The following is a 19,463-nucleotide window of genomic DNA, read 5'->3' as shown; positions in this document are numbered from 1 at the left end:
ATTTAGCCCTTCTTTGTCACTTGGTCTGGATGTTTACATGGTTTAATCACAATAATCTGCAATATTGTTTTCCCAGTTAGGGTTGTTGTGTAACATAATACATGGAGGCTAAAAATCATGGAATTTGAGAATTTAGGTTGCATAAAATGGGTAGTTCCAATGTCAAGATCTTCATTCATTCATCAGATAGTTATAGAGCACCTTCTGTGTGTCAGGCACTATACTAGGTAATGAAAGGTAGTGGTGAGTATGACACTGCCTCAAACTTCATAGAATTTAGAAGAGTTTAGTGAAATGTCCTTAATCTGTTCAAGATTGGTGGTAGTAGAATGGTCTTGGCCTGGTGCAGTGGCTCATGTCTGTAATCCCAGCACTTTGGGAGGCCGAGGCGGGTGGATCACGAGGTCAGGAAATCGAGACCATCCTGGCTAACATGGTGAAACCCCGTCTCTACTAAAAATACAAAAAATTAGCTGGGCATGGTGGCGGGCGCCTGTAGTCCCAGCTACTCGGGAGGCTGAGGCAGGAGAATGACGTGAACCCGTGAGGCAGAGCTTGCAGTGAGCCGAGATCGTGCCACTGCACTCCAGCCTGGGCGACAGAGCAAGACTCAGTCTCAAAAAAAAAAAAAAAGGGTCTTGAGCTTTAGAATTATACTGTCCCAAGTACAGATCTAAGCTCTCCTAGTTATTAAAGTTGAATAACTTCAGATAATTATTTATACTCTGAATGGGATAAGAGGACCTTTTTCCCAGGGTTAGGGTTCAGATTTAATTGGTAAAGGTGTGGTTGTAGCCCATTGGGTGGCAGAGGAGTTCCCTGGTTGCCTGGGCCAGAGTTAATACACAGTTGCTGGGCAAGCAAGAAACCAAACCTGATGGGTAGGCATGCAGAAGGGAGTTGGGTGCCGCTGTGGCTACAAGGTGCAGAGGCATGCAGAGTCCACATTGGGAAGGCCGTGTTAAACAACGCTTTGGGGTCCAGATGAGCCAGGCCTGGTAGGTGGGCATGCAGAGGGAAGTGGTACATGGCATCCTTTTTAGGAGGGCTGCAGGAAACAACTCTCTGGGATACAAGCCAGCAGAGGCCATCAGGAGGCTATTGTGTGTGTGAGGCCTGGAGTCCCTGCTGTCCGTGTCTACAGGAGCACAGGAAGGTGGTCACCAGGCCTGGTGTCGCTGAGGGACCATGTGCTTTGTGCTTTGTGCATGTGGTAGGCAGAACACTACCATATGTCCCCACATACTTACACTAGACCTTGGAGCAAGAGCAAGAACAGCAAAAGCACAGCGCTTTTGAACCCAAAAGACAAGCTCCCTTCTTCCTGCGTTGTCCCTCCAGCTCCCTCTGCTGACCAGGTTTAGCATCATGTGCTCTGTAAAGGAGGAATTCTGGAGAGTCCAGTCCATTATTACAGAGCTAGTACTGAAGGGTGAGTTTGGAGTTAAGAGGCAATAAATTGATAACTGGCACAGAAGCCAAATATAAGAGTATTGACTAAATAATAGCTAAGTACAAGAACACAGATTACATAATTCCACTTTTATAAGGCACAGGACAGGTAAAACTAATCTACATTGTTAGAAGTCAGGCTAGTGGTTACTTTTGGGGAAAAGCAGTATTGAAAGGAGTATGGATTTGTAGTGCTAATGTTCTGTTTCTGGATGGGGATGCTGGTTACACAGCTGTGTGCAGTTTGTGAAGAGCTGTGCTTTCTATTATAATGTTTATTATATTTCATTAAAATTTAAAATATGGTGTAACCTGATTCAAAAAGTAAAAGCTTTAAAACAAGATCCAGTCTAGAATAGAGGAAATATAATCCAGGGTATCTCATCCTTTTTTTTTTTTAATGTTTAAAAACCATATGAAGGTTGTCTAACTTAATGTCTAAAAATAGATGTCTAATTCATTCAACAAAAATACTAATGGCCAAGGAGTTTGAGACCAGCCGAGCCAACATGATGAAACCCGTTTCTACTAAAAATATAAAAATTGGCCAGGCGTATTGGCGGCACCTGTAGTCCCAGCTACTGGGAAGGCTGAGGCAGGAGAGTCACTTGAACCGGGAGGTGGAGGGTGCAGTGAGCTGAGATCGTGCCATTGCAGTCCAGCATGGGCGACAGAGCAAGACTCTGTCTAAAAAAAAAAAAAAAAAAAAAATTAATGGCCAGACTTCCTTTCTTTTGGTATCAAATTGGTAACTCTGAAGCCGTCAGTAGAGCAACTTACACTTCTTCATTTTGCTGTCATTCTTCTTACCAAGTCTTTAAGCAGCAACTTCTAAGCTTTTTTATGGCCTCACAGATACCTCTTTGTTCTTGGTCTAAATAAAATATCACTGCTGTCTTCTGTAAGCGTTGTCTTTGCTTTTATCTTTGTCATGATATATGCTTCTCACAGCTGACAAATCACCAGACCTTCTTTTTCTTCAGTAAGAGATTTGGAATCCCACTGTAACTCCCATATAGGAGTTAATGATAACGACAACTGTAGACTTGTTTGGGAACTGGTGGTGATAGGAGAGACTCAGTGTGTAGCTTTTAAAAGCTTCAAGCAGAAGCAGCTCAGTACTGTTATTTGTTCAGGAGTAGGTAACTCTGAGAGCAGAAGCTAAGGAATCTACCAAGTTAGCAGTTGAATCTGGATCCAAGGGATGGATATGGAATCTAGAAAGAGTTCTTGTTCACAGAAAACAGAGGTTGTTAAGAAACTCTGGCATTACACTGTGAACAGAATTTAGGGTGAATTTCAAAGTGGAGCCAGCTGCTTAAAGCTCAGTTGTTAAAGTGAGTCACATTAGTCTAATTCCACTTTTGTGGACAGAGCTTGATATCTCCCAGTATACAGCATATGAGGTTGTTTTGTGCTTTCAGTAGCTGGTGGTATTCTTGTACATAGAGAGGATTTGGCCAGGGCAAGAGTTACTGCAAACATATCACAGAAGGCTGAGAATCTAGAATGACTGCCTTGTAAAAATTGTTTCCTTATAATCTTTAACCCTTAAGTCATTTGGGGGGTGAAGGAAGAAAACAGCATAAGTGGTGAAATTAGCCAGTGGGCCCTTCATATATAAATTCATTCCACCTACTTGCCCAACTAGTATATGTGTACTGTACTTACATTATTGGTCTGTTCTAGATACTGGGTTCACAAAGGTGAATCTGGGCAGTTCCTTGGCCCTCTGAGTGTTATTATTTTATATTCCTCTCTTTGAGGGCTGCCTGCATCACTTGTCTGTGATACCCAGCTTGCACCAACTCCTTGAGGATTTTGATGAGCCTTTAAGAATTGATACTTGGATTTCATATTCAACCTAATGAGAGTTTCCTGACTTTTAATTTATTTCATTTTATTATTAGTCTGGGCTTGTACTGCCACCAGTAAAGACTGTCATTTTCAAATTTAACATCTTGAGGAAAGGTGCCTGTGATTTAAGATATGAGTCTCATTCTGCACATGTATTCTAGAGTGGCAGTTTGGAAATTTGTTGTACTCCAAACTGGTCATCTGTATCTAGAAAAACCTTAAATCATGCCATTGGAGCTGGTTCTCAGTGCTTGGACTGATGATGGAAGGGAACATTGGAACAGGTAACATAAATACAGTAGTCCCTCAGTGTCCATGGGGGATTGGTTCCAGGACACCCATCCCATGCCAAAATTTGAGGATGCTCCAGTTCCTTATTTAAAATGGCATAGTAATTGCCTATAACCTACTCACATCCTCCCATATACTTTAAATCATCTCTGATACAGTATAAATGCTATATGTAAATAGTTGTTGTACTGTATTTTAAAAAGTTGTATTTTTATATTTTAAAAAATTTTATATTTTAATTGCCTTATTGTTATTAAATATTTTTGATCTTTAATTCTGAGGATGTGGAGGGCTGACTGTATATGCAGAAGGTGATACATGGTAAGAAGTTAAGTTTATGTTATAAAATGGTTATTTTTTGATCTGGATATTGGTACTGTTTACCAAGAAACAAACAGGCTTTACTCTGTGATTCTCGTGCTCATTCTGGGCATGAATTCTGTCATCTCTCAGACCAGTTCCCCTAAAATAGTGCCCCATGCCAATCTGAAAACTTCACTTTTAGGCAAACAACTAGTTTTATTTAGGTATTAGAAGTTAGTAGTGGTTTGCTAATATAGTATGAATTTAAAGTAGGTGACCAAGTCTGTACCAATTTGTAGGCAAATTAAGTGAATCACATATGGTGTAGATGGTGTTAACAGATTTTTGTCGATGGGCTTAAGTTGGCCTAAAGTGGCCTCCTAAATATTCTGCTTATTGCCTGCAGTTTCTGCTTTTAGTGTACTACAACCAGATTGGGAGAACCAGGACATTTTTTGTTTGGCAGGAGGATCCTATTGCTAGCCACCTGCCTCATAATTCACCCAGAGCTTTCTGTTTGCTTTTGCAAGGAGAACTTTTTCCATACCTCTTGGTCACCTCATGCCATGTCCTGCTCTATGTATTTTCCCCAACAGACTAGTTTTGTGTTTACCTCAGTACTCCCTCCCTCTTAGGCTTCTAGGAAGGAGGAATTGGAAGTGGGAGAGGATTAAGAACTGATTCTCATCTTTAAAAAATCCAGAGTTTAAAAAACATTCTCAATTTATATTAAACAAAAATTCTCAGACCCTAAGGAAAGTGCAGGAGGTGCCAGAGTTGAACAGCTCTTAGGAGGCAGAAATGACTGTGGAAGCCATCAGGGTGCAGCATCCTTCTTGGTTTGCAAAGGCAATTTGATGTAGGATGTGGAAGTAGGTTTTAGCATTTCATCCGTAAAACCTGATTGGAAGGAATTTGTGTCAGATTCAGAATCCATTATGTGTCTTCTCTTTAAACAAAGGGAAAAAAACACTTTGGAAAAATATTGGGTTTTTAAAAATTTTACTTTAATACAGCAGAGTTATAGGAGGAAGCCCATCTTTTTATTGCTAGGAATTCCACAGGTTTGGTTGAGGAGCTGTTTTCCAATTATAGATTGACTTGCCACTTGGGCCGACTCTTCTGTTTTCTGTAGATTGAAGAGTGCTGAGCCTGGGCAACCATAAATATGTGGTTTTTCTTTTATTAATTATCTCAAAGTACAAACTTTTCTCTGCTAAGTATTGTCTGTTATAATTTTGTTAATGTGTTTACTTTGTTTCCCTGCCATCTTGGATAGCTATCAGATAAACTTTGTTCCTTACCATAAATTGATCCAAAACAATTTTGTTTAACAATTCAGAATTCAAATGGAGGGCTATATGAATGTAGATAAAGAATTTAAACGAATTATGTACAGTTATATCCCTCAAGATTTTATCTGTGTTTAATTATAGGAGTTATTTGTTTGAAATATTTTGTTTCCTTGTATCAAGTAATATTATCTGAAGTATCCATCTATCTTGTCTAAAATGTGCTTATATGGTCCTTTTAAATGATAGTTTTATCAAGCTATTTTAATTGCTTTCTGTGTACTTCACCCATGGATTGAAACCATCCTCTGCTACAGCCTTGCTTTTTTACTTTTATTCTTTTTTCTCTTTACATATTTTCTCAGAATATTTTGGATTTTTAGCCATGTAGAGTATGATTTTCAATGTTTGTCTCCATCCAGTCACTCATGCTGTAGACATCTGTGTAGTTACAGGGAGAGGTTTAGGAGCCTGCAAGCCCGCCTCATAGCAGCCTTGTGTTCCTTCAGGGAGTGCCAGTCAATCTTCCTGGGTTGGAGTCCACATCCAGCAAGGTCATTTTGTCTGTGGCCTGGATGGGGCTTATTGAGCCCTGTGAACATAAAATTAGCTCCTTGGCATGCTGGTAAGCAGCAGAACTGAGCAGAGCCCAGACACTTTAAGAGTTTCACATGGGAAGAGCATTTGACTTCTCTCTTCCTGTGTTTTGGGAGGGCCTGGTACCAAATGCTCACCCCCTTTTTTTTTTCATCAGTACCTGAACCACAAGCCACCATGGACGTGCACACTGATACCTACTTGGGGATCAGGAGAGTGTACATGACAACAGCAAGGGAAGCAGCAGCACAGGAGACAGGCAAGACCACCACTACCTTTGCTGGAACTACACAACCAAGGAGCCATGCTTAAGTCTCCCCCAGGGTGGTGGTCTCCTCCCTTTCCAAAAACTTAACAGCTGTCCCTGAGCCTGTTCCTGGGGTACACAATCATAAACAGTGTGTGTATGCCTGCCCCAAGTGGCCAGTGATGGTCACCAGGCTAGACACAGTGACCGAAGAGCTGTAGCTTGACCCTTGATAAGGGGGACTCAAGTGCTTACTGGTTAAGGCACTGTGTTGTTACCACTTTACAGGCAGGAGCCTCAGAGAACACCTGCCACACATAGGCCAAACCTGATGGCGCATCACACCAGGGTACAGTCAATTAACAACAGAGTCTTATCTTGGGGACAAGCGCCTTTTAGGGTGGGAAGAGATGACAACATCCAACAAAGACAGTTAAGAGCTGTGTAGGCCATAGTGCAAGCCCAGCAGCAACTGGTGATTCTGTCCCATGTGGCCTTCACCATATAATGGAACTAGTTAGTTAGCTAAGAGAAATAAGTTGAAACTAACCAGGTGTCCTTGGTCACTGTTGGGCCCTCTTGTTCATGATGCTATTTGCTTTAGTTACCTCCTATTCACCCCATTTGTGTGAGATTCCTGACACAGGATTATAGGGATGACCAAGCACAGTACACCTAACACTGGGCAGATGAGATCAGCAGCAGTTTATTGTTCACGTACACTCATAGCCTGCGGGAGGAGACACCACACACTACCCAGGACCACACAGGGATTGTACTTGGGAAAAGGGTGAACATCCAGGGTCTATGGGAGGCAGGCTTTGTAGTACCAAGAGGACGGGGTGACCCCTGGTTCCCATGGGAGGATGTGATTGACTTGCATGTGAAATTCTACAGGCTGGCAAGAAATGGAAATGCTCTACTTGCGCATAAGAAGGAACTGCACATGGTCCCCTCAGTAAGGATGGAGGTTTGGTTAGGGGACCTTATCCACAGGAGCAGAGTGGGGAAGGGAACTTGTGGATAGACCATTGGAGGTCTTTCCAGTTTCAGATACCAAGGCAGCACATAATATTGGGCCTGAATTTTAGGCTTTACACCACACAAACCATTGTGTGGGACTTTGGAGACTTTTTTCCATTCCCCCCAAAGCTAGTAGTTATCCCTTCCCTCACTATCTCACTGCCCCTTCATTTTTCCCGCTACCTACTCTCTAATAAGTACTAGAAAATGCAATCTGTCAGGGAGAGTACATGGCATAGTGATTTCATGGTTGAGTTTCTGCTCAGATGTTTTTCCAGAGTAGAGGTCCTCCAACCTGGCTGCCTATTAGAGTCATCTGAGAGAGTTTAGAAAATTATGTGGGGTGTCACCTCAGACCAGTTAAATTGGAATCTTTTGGAGATGGGAGTGAATTTTTTTTTAATGTGCTTCAGCCGTTATTGAGAACTGCTTCTCATGGATGTCAGCAGAGTCACCATGTCTAAAACCAAATGCGTTGTCTTACTCCATGGAGCCAGCTCTTCCTATTGACTGTTTTTCCCTCTTAATGGTACTAATATCATCTTCCCAATCTCCCAGGCTAGAAAAGTTAGAATTCTCTTTGTACTTGTTCTCCCACTTTCCATAGAATGATATTTATCATTGGTCAGCCTTTGTTAATTTCATTTCATCTTTACTGCTGCACTTCTAGACTGTTGTAATTTATTTGTAGAATACCTTTCCAACCTCTGCCCATTCTCTGAGCGCCCCAAATAGAACATTTCCAGTCCTGATCTCTCACTTTATTATTTTCATTTGTCTGCAAGGCAGCTTGATGTAGTACTAAGAGAGCCGAATTGGAATCCAGGAAATCCAATTATTGTACTTCGGAGTCAATGTGAAGCTTTGGGCAGATCATTTGACAGCTCTAACCCTAAGTTTCATTATCTTAAGATAAAAGGATTACATTGCCTGAGCCTTGGATTCTTTCTCACTGTGACTCAGTCTTCACTTTTCCTTCAAACTTAGCCTGTCTGTAATAGAACTTATCCATCTACTCTCCCAAAAGTTACCTCTTTCTCGTGCCCTGATGCCTCTTGCCAATACCAGCATTCTAGCATCTTAGGCCACTTAAAAAGAATCCAGCTGGGTGCGGTGGCTCACGCCTGTAATCCCAGCACTTTGGGAGGCCGAGGCGGGTGGATCATGAGGTCAGGAGTTCAAGAGCAGCCTGGCCAACATGATGAAAACCCGTCTCTATTAAAAATACAAAAATTAGCCGGGTGTGGTGGCAGGCACCTGTAATCCCAGCTACTCGGGAGGCTGAGGCAGAGAATTGCTTGAATCTAGGAGGCAGAGGTTGCAGTGAGCTGAGATCGCGCCACTGCACTCCAGCCTGGGTGACAATAGTGAATCTCTATCTCAAAAAAAAAAAAAAAAAAATCCATTATCTTCATTTTCTTGGACTCCATGACTTCTCTTCTGTTTTATTTGCTAGCCTGCTGTTTACTGTTGCTTCTACCTGGGTATGACTCGCTGGTCTTCTTGGACCCCAAGCCTGCCCTACCTATTCCTACCTGATGAATCTTTACATCAAACAAACTTTGATAATTTTTGTCCTTTTCTCAGAAATCTTCAATTAATGGCTCCCCATTACATAGAAGATTCAATTCAAACTGCCTAGCCAGGCATTTTGAGAGCCTCTCTCCATCACTTATCTCCAGCCCCAAACTTCACCTGCCTTTGCTGATTCCTCTTCACCTATTGGTCAACCATTATACATGTTAGGTGTTTAGAAAACAATTTTTTAATTGAATTACTCATTAACTTTGGATTAACATATCCTTTAAATAAGATTTTAAAAAATTTTATTAACTTTTTTCACACGGAAAAATGTCCGCTTTCTGGTGAGGAATTTTTTGAGTTTCAGCAAATGCATACCGTTGTGTAATGAACATCACAATCAAGATATAGAACAGTTTCATTATCCCCTAAAATTCTCTTTATAGTTGACCCTCTCCTGTCCCCAACCCCAACCACTGGTATGTTTTTTGTTCCTACAATTTTACCTTTTCTTGAATGTCATATAAATGAAATCATACAGTGTATAGACTTTTCAATTTGTCCTCTTTCACTCAGCATAATGCATTTGAGATTCATCCATGTTGTGTGTATAAGTAGTTTGTTCTTTTTTATAACTCTGTTTTTAAAATACCCCCAAGAGGGAGTTTACATTGGGAGTTGTGAATTTTTTGTGTCTTATATGCTGTTTTGGAAAACGGGAAGAGAAAATGTCATCTAGATCATTTTTAGTGCCCCAAAACATGTTTAAGCTATTTTGTAGATGGCTTCTCATTTCAATGTTAACAGAATAACTTTTTGTTTTTAGCCCATGTGTCAGTCTCATATGATTGGCTTTTGTACCAGTTCTGTAAATGAAGAAACTGAGGCCCAGGGAGATCAAATAAGTTGCCCAAATCACGCAACCCTTGTGTTCAGAACCCAGATATCTTCACTCCCAAGTCTACAGGTACTGCTGTTCTATCACAAAAGACATTAAAATGTAATGAGTGAAAAGTTCTTGTGTTACTGGTGAGGCCTCTTGAAACTGAATATATAGAGTGTTCTTTGTAAAACCCTTTGTCTTTCCCCATAAGATTATGACTTGAATTTTCAGGGCTCTGAAGCTTGAATGGGCTTGGCTGTCAAGAAATTGGTTTATTCAGTCCTGTGTTCACAGCTGTGTTCATTCCTGATCTGGGTCAATTGACATTATGACATAGGGTCCAACAACAACAAAAAAGTACAGTCAGATTTTACCTTACAATGTGATATATGATAGCTCTAGAAGGGTCTGGCCACTTGCTTCTACTGTTCTTCTTAATAGTAATTATTATCAAGCTAATTGATTTTTATGAGCAGATTAGGATTTAGAAATGATTTTTTTCTGACCAAGGAAGATGAACTGGAGTTGGTATTTCTCCTCTTGAATTGTGCGAATGTTCCTCACTCATCATTGAAATCAAAGAGTTTGGCCATGGGACCTCAGAGATCCTATTCAGTTCTGATTGTGCGAATGTGGCATTGTTTGAGATTATTTCTGGACTATAGAAAGCTTCCTTAGTTTATACCTTTATATCATCTCAGGTAAAACAGGTTATAGGAATTATAGCAACATAGGATACTGCTTCAAGTTAATAGTAATTACTTTGAATAGCCAGAGGAGAGTCATTCAGTGAGTAAAAGCCTTGTTATTCAGCAGTTGGCCCACAGAAAGTTTCTCGGAATGGGCTTTCCTAATACTCTTGGTTCAGTAGTGAGAGTTTCTTAGGAGGTTGTTGTCACTTCTACTACTGGCTTTTGCCATCTCCTCACAGACAAGGATTAAAATCACTACTGTTGATTTGCCTTTTGGCTTATATTACCCACATGCAGGGTAACAGAGCTTTTACTCTAAAATTAATTCGTTGAATGTTTAAAACACTTCTTTTGAGGAGTAGAGTCTTAATGTTAATGATGGTAATGCATCCTTTCAGACCAGCCAAGCACAGAGCTTCCTCAGTTTGGAAGTGATGACAGTACTAGTGCCTTCTCACAAGTAATATTTGGCAGATATTTTAAGTTAGGTGTTCACATTTTTGGAGAGATGGATTTTTAGTCCAAGCTTTACAGCTGTGTGTAAGATCTTTCTCTTTTGACCCACTATTGATAAGTCCATATATGCTATTAGTATATTTACTAATTTATCAAATACTATGCTAATATTAGTTAGACAATAGTCAAAATAGATACGGTCCCTGTCCTCATGGCCCTCTTTTAATCTTACAGATAAGGATATTTTTTGACATGTAGTCTTGAGTTTAAGGTGATAGGTTTTCTCTAGCCTGTAGTAGAGAACATCAGAAATTTACCTATACAGACTTTCTTTGGCCTGACTTATACACAAAAGATAATTTTTCACCGAAGTTGATCTAATTTACAAATTGCTGTATGTTTCAAAGAAAACTTTTGGGCATCTAAAAGAATTCATAATACAAAAAAAAAAAAAAATCAAACCCTCAGTATATTTTGGTGCTCTGGCACCTTTAAGGCAAAAATATTCTCAGCCAGAGCTTGAATATATGAGAAATCCTTAAAACTGTTACAGAAGCCTTTCCTCATGCTAGTTTGAGTATTCTGGTTGTGCAGAAATGTTTCCACTAGACCACAGGGTCATCTTTGAAAGAAAAGAGTAACCATTTGTCATTTGAATGCCCTTCCATTATTGGTTAGTTGACATGAGTTTAGGAGACTATAAAAATAAAATATCAGAGCACACTCAAAAAAGAATTATTGAATGTTAAAAACATACTAGCTATAAAGAAAAAAGAAGGCTTGAAAGAGAAAGTTGAGGAAACTTCTCAGAAAGTAGAACATGAAGAGTTTTTTGTTTTGTTTTGTTGTAAATGAGACAGAAAATTAGAGGTACAGCCAAGAAGGTCCATCATTCAAATAGTAACATGAGTTCCATTAAAAGAAAACAATAGGGAGGGAATTATGAAGAAATAATACCAGAGGAATTCTCAAAACTGAAAAATCTGACAGTTTCCAGATTGAGAAAGAATCCACCAGGTACCTAACCTCATGGGTGAAAATAGCCCCAAGGCACATCATTTTGAAAAGATGATTCTAAAAGCTTTCCAAAAAGGAAGAGATGTCACGTACAAATGGGCAGAAATCAGAATTGTTCAGATTCTTCAAAATAAGTGGTGGAAGGAATAGAACAATGGAGTAGTGCTCTCAAAATTCCAAGGAGAAATTGACCTCCAGCCTGTGATTTGCAACCCACCAGTCCATCCAGGTAGAATAGAAACATTTTCAGACATGAAGGTCTCAAAAACTTACATCTCATTTTTAGGATTTTCTAGAGCATTACTAGATGTTGTGCTTCACTAAAATGAGAGTGTAAACCTAGAGAGGAGAAACCTAGGAGTCCACCATGGAGAGAGACTGAGGGAGTCAGTCTCTGGGAGGATGGTGATGAGAAGTCCCAGGAGGCAGATTAGAGACAATGATGAAGGACTCCTGATGGAGGACTCTACCTATAATGACCCAAGAGAAGAACATTGAGCTTAGATTGAAAGGAGTTTCAAAGTTTTAGAGGAGCATTTTAGGAGAACTTAGTGATTCATAGAAAACCATGCAAATTTTTAAATGAGGTAGTTATTATCTTCAGGGAAAAAAATGACACAAAGTTTTAGCAAAGTATAGTTCATGGCTTAGCTGTGAATTAAATGTTGATTTAATAAATAAGGGTGATAATAACTATATTGGGAAGATAACACTTCATCTTCTATAGTAGGAGGACTTCCTGTTTTTGAAAAAAAGTTTTATTGGAACACAGCCATACCCATTTGTTTGCATATTTGTCTATGGCTGTTTTCACATCACAGCAGAATTGAGTAGTTGCAACTGAGACCATATGGCCTACAAAGCCTAAAATATTTATTATCTGGCCTTTTTATAAAAATACTTGCTGACTCCTGTTCCATAGGAAGAAGCCAATAAAATAATGCCTAAAATCGAAAAGAAAATCTAATAGTAATAACCATGTTATTTAAAATAGAATGGAAAGGAGCAGAAGGAACAGCTGAAGTTTAAATGACTGCCTCTGGGAATAGTGAATCAGGAGTGGGGAGTAGAATCGGGGACTGTTTTTTTTTTTATTTGTTTTAGGCTTTATATTTCTATTGAATTCTTAAGCTAAGTACATGTATTTGAAAAGGTGTGAAGGAAGAATACTGAGAAATTTGATTGGATTAGGAGGAAAAAAAAAGAGGTCACTAGTTACATTGAAAGTAGTTCAAAGCCTTTTCAGTAAACACAGCTTTCCCATTAATTCACTTACTCATTCCACAGGTAATCACTGAAGAGTCCAAATGTCAGGCACTGAGTGCTACACTGCAGGACAGGGTCCTTCCCCGGAGGGTGCTTGGGCCCTCCACAGCTGATGGCATGCACAGACAGGTAAAAGATGGTAATAACGTGGTGATACAGCTGCTTTAGTTTAGTGCTTATCACAAGATGCTTATGAGATTTAGGCAGGTCAGGGAAGACATCCCGTAGAACATGACACCAGATCTGAATTTTGAAGGATGAGACCACACAAGGCAGGGCCTGAATAAGACCTGAATGAGCAGGGCAGGAGTCGGAACCCACAGGTGTTCAGTATAGTTGGATGAATGGTGGAAATAATGTCAGAGCAGTAGACAAGAACCAGAGGCCAGATCGCTTATGCAGGGCTCTGTGTTATGAGGAATATGTTTTTATTTTGTTTTAAGACACAATACCCACTGAAGAGATAGCATCTGATTTTGTTTGCGCTTTAGGAAAACATACTGTTGGTAGCAATGAGGGTGATGGGGGTGAGGGTAGGAGACATGGAAAATAGAGAAGCACTTAAGAGGCTGTTTCAGGCAAAAATGACAACAAAAAAATATGGGAATAAACCGGAGTCGACTGGAGAGGAACCAAGGGATTCTGGAATTAAAGGAGTTACGGGAAAGGGAAGGAATCAAGGATAACTCAGTTCTGGGCTGGGTGGCATGGCAGGTTGCAGGACATTAACCTCTGATGGGGAACACAGGAGCAGGTAGAGAGAGAGAGTGTGTGTGTGTGTGTATGTGTGCGTGTGTGTGTGTGTGTAAAGGTGGTACTGAGTTTCATTTTGGAAGAGTTGTGGGGTTCTTTGTTGGTACCTGTGGAATGTCTCAGGAACTGGCCAGGATGTGGTTGGATATAGCCACACAGAGGTCAAGAGGAGGGCTTGGATTTGCAAATGTGCAGTGGTCATTGTGCAAAGAGATGAAGTTTGGGAGTTGAGTAGAAAACTCAGGGAGCCTTTCTGGTATTGACAGCATTGAACCCTGGGAACAGTGATATTTAAGGATTGGGTTTTATAATAGGAGGATTCTAGGGAGGAAGCTAAGCCTACAAGCCTGCAATCAGAGGGATCAAGAAACCAGTGAGATGAGAATTTTAAGAAGAGGAAATGGTCCATAGTTTAAAGTGCTGCAAAGCACTCAAAGCCTAAAAATGCCCATTAGATTTGGTAACTAGGGAGTGATTGTCAAGAACAGCTTTAGGGAAGTAATATGAGAGGAAGTGAACTTTCAGGTGTATAGAGGATTTGTTCATGTTGTTACTGTTTTGAGATAGAGTTAAACCTGTTCTTTCTTGAGAGGAGGAGAGCTATACAAAGGGAGACATTTAGTGATAACTTAGGGAGAAGAAATGATTCTTCCATTCAAAGAATGCTTATTGCACACCTGCTAGGAGCTCAATCCTATTCCAGACTCAGGGAGTATAGCATGAACAAGACAAAGTTTACTTTGTGTGTGTGTGTGTGTGTGTGTGTGTGTCAGGAACAGGCAATAAGCTTAAAACCAAATAGATACATAGGAAGTCCTTACTTTAAGCAAAACAGCATTTAAGGAAACTAATTTTTTTTCTCATCAACATTGTAATGAAATAATGTTGATTAGAGGACCTGCCTTAAGTTGTTTCACTTAAAGTCGTTGTTCCACTGAAAGTTGTAGCTTTTTCCAAGAGTCTGGACATTAAGTAAGGTATTACTGTAATATAATATCAGGGAGTAATAAATACCTGGAGGAAAATGAAATTAGAATAAGAGGGTAACAGAGTGGTGGTGGGTGGGAGGTGGGGGTGCTGTTTTCTGTAGGCTGGCTAGGGAAGGCATTGCTGCTAAGGTGATATTTGAGGAGAGTCCTGAATGAAATGAGGAAAGAGTAACTGGGAGATAATCAAGAGACTGAGGTGACTGAGAAGGGGGAGAGAGGGTGGATCTCAAATACAGATGGAAAGGTTACTTGTCCCCAGGAGATGAGGCACTGTTGCAGAGTTTTTGAACTGGAGAGAGAGGAGTAATTTAAAAAAAGAAAACTTTCAAAATGTTCTGATTGAAACTTGGCACCCATTTTTCTTAATAGGAGCATCCTTAGATGGTGAGTGTAAGAAGGAATGGGAGCTTTTATATTGTTTGTTTTTACATCATTAAAACATCTTCTTCGTCATTTACGTCTTCTTCCTGTGACACTGGAGGGATGACCATAAGGACAGGTAGCACAAATGGCTGCCTATAGCTAGTCTTCACCACGTGGCAGACGCCATAGATTGCCATCCCTTTTAATTCTCCTGAGGCCCTCTGAGGCACAGTCAGCATTTTACAGGGGAGAAGACATTCACATGTCTCGTCGTCATTACAGCCCAGATCCAAACTGCTTTCTGGTACTTCAACCCCTTGCTATTAAAGTACCTCCTGTAGACTGCTCACACCTGGCAATAGAGATAGGTATATGTGTCCAGTTTGTGGGCGTGGAGGGTAGTAAGGTGGGGAAATGGGAAGTTGGGGGATTTCTTACCCATTGGACTGCCTCTGAGGTCAGGAGTCTTGATAAGAGGTATTTGGGCAGGGGTTTAAGGAAGGTGGCATTCCTCAAGACATCTCTGCTTTCTTGATTATCTCACTCTTCCCAGATGAGTTACTCTCTGTGTCCTTATTCGTATTCGTAAAATCCCCATGGTATACCCTATTTATGCCTGCTGTTGTTAGAGTGGTTCATAGGAAACAATCTCAAGGTTGAGGATGGGCATGAGTAGATTATAAAAATATGTGTTCACTGTGGAAAATTTGAGGTGGGTCTGATTTTTAGAGTTGCTTCCCACATACTCTGTCTCAAAGTGCCTGATAGAGTGGTGGGGGATAGGGGCCTGTTAACAGCAAAATTCTCCATCGTTATTTTGTTCAGTTGAGTCTACTCTCATCTTCTGTGAATATGAAGGACCTTGGTAGGGGTCTGCTGGGTATGCACTTGTTTGTGTTTGCAAAAACACACACTCTTGTAATGCAATAGACCCTTGGACTGAGCAGGGATTGTTAGTATGGCAGAGTTCTCAAGGTATAGTGAATTTAAATCATTTCTGTGAATAAATGGTTGAATAGGGTGAACCTGATTTTTTTGTTATTTTTTAAAAGTCACTATTACACAACACTGAGGAACTTGGAAATGGCACAGGCACTGTTGCAGATTTTTTGGACTGGAGAGAGAGATAGTAATTAAAAAAAAAAAAGAAAAGAAAACTTTCAAAATGTTCTTATTGAAACCTGGCACCCATTTTTCTTAATAGGAGCATCCTTAGATGGGTGAGTATAAGAGGAATGGGAGCTTTTATATTGTTTGTTTTCACATCATTAGCAGCTTACCTTCTTGTGAAGATAATTAAATGCCGTGCTCCTACGGAAGCACTCATACATAATGCAGCAAGGAGAGCGGGAGTCCCACTAGCTTCCCACCAGTTTCCCCAGTTCAGAAGTTATACAGTTGATATTTTCCGCTGTTGACAAGTTTTCTGGTTTGCCCACACGGAGTTATCTGTAGAATTATCTGTATTATGTTTCTAATTAAGTATTGAGACCCTGAAATTACATTTTGATTTGTTCTTTATTGAGCCAGAAGGATCTAGTCAGAACTTCTGAGTGATGGCAGCAGAGACTGTAAAGCCATTTCCAGCATTGTGCAGAAGTACAAGCTTTAGGGTGTATCTATTCATCTATTCCTAGTACATAAAATTTAGCCTTACAAAAAGATGACATTGTTTTATGTATTTTTTAATGTGTGCCTTTAAAAAGATTTAAAAAGTAGAGATAATTTAAGGGTGTTTATAAATTAGGGGGTGCGGTCTGGAGAAGGACAAGTCAATAAATGCTTATTGAACACCTATTGATGTTGATGACGTTTGTTATCTTGTGGGGTGGCAGCATGCTGGTGTGTTTTGTGATCTGTTGGGGTGCCAGAAATGATTTGACAGTAAGATGAGATTTGCCAGAGTCTGCTTTCAGTGAACTAGACAGTTACTCTACAGTAACATCGCCATCATTCAGATTTCACATGCACATTCTCTCTGCCTCAGAGGCTAGCCAAGTCTGATGTGATATTTTCACATTTCACCCACCTCATCTCTGACCTTCCCCTAGGGGTCAGGTTCATTTCCTACCCGCTTATGGCCTTGGGAGATATTCCTTAAAGTGGAACTGGCCTATAAAAGGATTGAAAATGTTCATAGATCTAGTGGCACATTGCCTGAGTGCTCTTCAGAAAGCTTGAAACAGTTAAAAGTGCCATTAGCAATGATAAGTAGGACCTGTTTTCCCACATTCCTGGCAGTGTTAGGTGCCCTGCTTGTTTTTATTCCAGTGCTAGTTTGTGGTAGTGAATCAGAAGTTGTGCTTTCTGATGTCCCTGCTGCATCATAATTGTATCAGTTCTTTATACATTACAAAAGTAATTTTTTATTAACATTGGTAGAGTTTTCCTGTAGTGTTTCGTTTTTTTTGTTTTTTGAGGCAGGGCCTCACTCTGTCACCTAGGCTGGAGTACAGTAGTGTGATCTCACTGCAGCTTGGACCTCCCAGACTCAGATGATCCTCCTACCTTAGCCTCCCAAGTAGCTGGGACCACAGGTGGAAGCCACCACACCTGGCTAATTTTTGTATTTTCTATAGAGACAAGTTTTTGCCATGTTGCCCAGGCTGGTCACAAACTCCTGGGTTCAAGTGATCCGCTTGCCTTGGCCTCCCAAAGTGCTGGGATTACAGGTGTGAGCCATTGTACCTGACCTTTCTGTAATTTTTAATGATTTCATTTTGTTGGGCAGAATTTTATTTGAGACATATTGTTAGAAATACCAAAATTGTTAGAAATAATCAGTGCCACAAAGAAAAGTCAGCACGGAGACAAAAGATCTCTCAGCAAGGCGATCTTTACTTTCTGCAGAAAGGGTACTCAATTGCAGATGAAACAATGGTGAGAGCACACCTGAACAAAGGAAAAGCAGATGTATTTATCTCTTACGCATTTGGATCATCCTCACTGCTGTGTCCTGCATCCATTGGCTGGAGCTAGACCTCACACTCTTAAACTAATACCCGATTTGCTAATAGCCTAAAACTTTCCTAAATAGGTAAGTGTGGGGAAGAACAAAGAAGGAGAGGAAGTCGCTTATGAAAGGTTTAAGGAAGCAATAACATTTCCAAATAAGGAATGGGCATAGGCTATGAGCTGGAACGTGCCTGTGAGCATGTCCAACAGTTACTTAGGATAGGGCCTGACAAAGAGTTATTAGCCCAAAGCAAGGAGGCTTGAAGAAAGTTAGTCATTAAAAGAAACTACTACTTCTAACACTTATGATTCATTCTTTAACAAGAAGGGGAACTTTGAAGAGGAAACTCTTTACTTTCTACACGTATGTCTTATTGATAATACCCTTTTTTATTAGCTGGAATTTTCCCCCAAACTTCTTTATTTTTGACTTTGTGGCAGTTTGTGATGGTTAAGAATGTCAGTTTTCTGGGGTCTGATAATTTAAAGAATAGAGATAAAGGAGATAAACTTGTACTAACATAATTTACCTAGAACTGACTCCACTGTAATGAAGCTTAGGAGATAATTTTTTTCTAAATTTTAACTGCCTTGGTTCAGAGCACTTACCATTTATCTGGAATTTATGGATTCTTCAGGTAAATAACTGTCCTATCAAACACTAACCCTTGCATTGATTCTTAGAAGCACCATTTACTAACTGGACTTGCCTTTCCCTGATTTAGCCAGTTAGTCTCTACCCTCCTCCCCTTTACCTTAGCACCCGACCATGCCTGCTTTCCAACTACTTACCTCCTTGGCCGCTGCACTCTTTGCAAACAGCAGTACCTTGGTAGACATGTCTCTCTAGGACAGATTCCATGGCATTTTGTGGTTCTTTTAATAGAAAATGCCTCTAACTCTTAGAGGGAGAAAAATCTAAATTGACAGACATTAAAATGATAAACTGTAATTGCGGTCCCAAGGATGATTGGAATCATGTCTTTCATTTTTCTGTTTGCGTCCAACATGCCATGAACTTACTTAGAATTGGAACTATCTCACTTTAATCTTTTTTAAATTGCAAATTGACAAATTATGGTTGTATATATTTATGGGGTACACAGTGATGTCATCATTTATGAATACAATGTGTAATAATTAAGTCAAGCTAATTAACATATCTACCACCTCAAATACTTATCTCACTTTAATCTTAAAGCTCTAATCTTAAAAGCTCTATTAAGACTTAATGCCTACGCATCACATTCATTTGGATATGAGAAATAATTAGGAAACTTATGGGTAATTTGGTTTTCTGAGTGAGTGGTGTTCTGTAGCTGTGTGGGATGACCAGGAAATCAAAGTCAACAAAAAATAGGAAGCAGTGTTTATATCCCGGCTAGAACCAGAAGCCTGAGATTCTATAATCCTTGTGTTGTTTGTATATGAGGCAGGTAAGAGCTTCAGATCTGAGGCAGTAGTACTAGTTAGTGATGCAGGCAGCCCCAAATTCTGGGTTTCCTA

The 19,463-nt window shown here is 40.1% G+C and overlaps 1 protein-coding gene across 4 annotated transcripts in view; it reads left to right on the top strand.

Moving 5' to 3' along the window:
• The window catches only part of CHD6 (chromodomain helicase DNA binding protein 6), a 210,144-nt gene that overhangs the window by 42,012 nt on the left and 148,669 nt on the right, over positions 1 to 19,463 (top strand). The window contains exons 2-3 of one of the 4 annotated variants that reach the window (XM_055104987.2): positions 9,410 to 9,550; positions 12,919 to 13,026. The exons of the other annotated variants lie outside the window; for them this stretch is intronic. The gene's annotated coding sequence lies outside the window, so the exon portion shown is untranslated. The remainder of the gene's footprint in view (positions 1 to 9,409; positions 9,551 to 12,918; positions 13,027 to 19,463) is intronic. 4 annotated transcript variants of the gene reach the window in all.

Source organism: Pan paniscus, chromosome 21 (genome assembly GCF_029289425.2).
Source record: "Pan paniscus chromosome 21, NHGRI_mPanPan1-v2.0_pri, whole genome shotgun sequence".
Lineage (NCBI taxonomy): Eukaryota > Metazoa > Chordata > Mammalia > Primates > Hominidae > Pan > Pan paniscus.
This window is presented reverse-complemented; position numbering and strand designations above follow the sequence as displayed.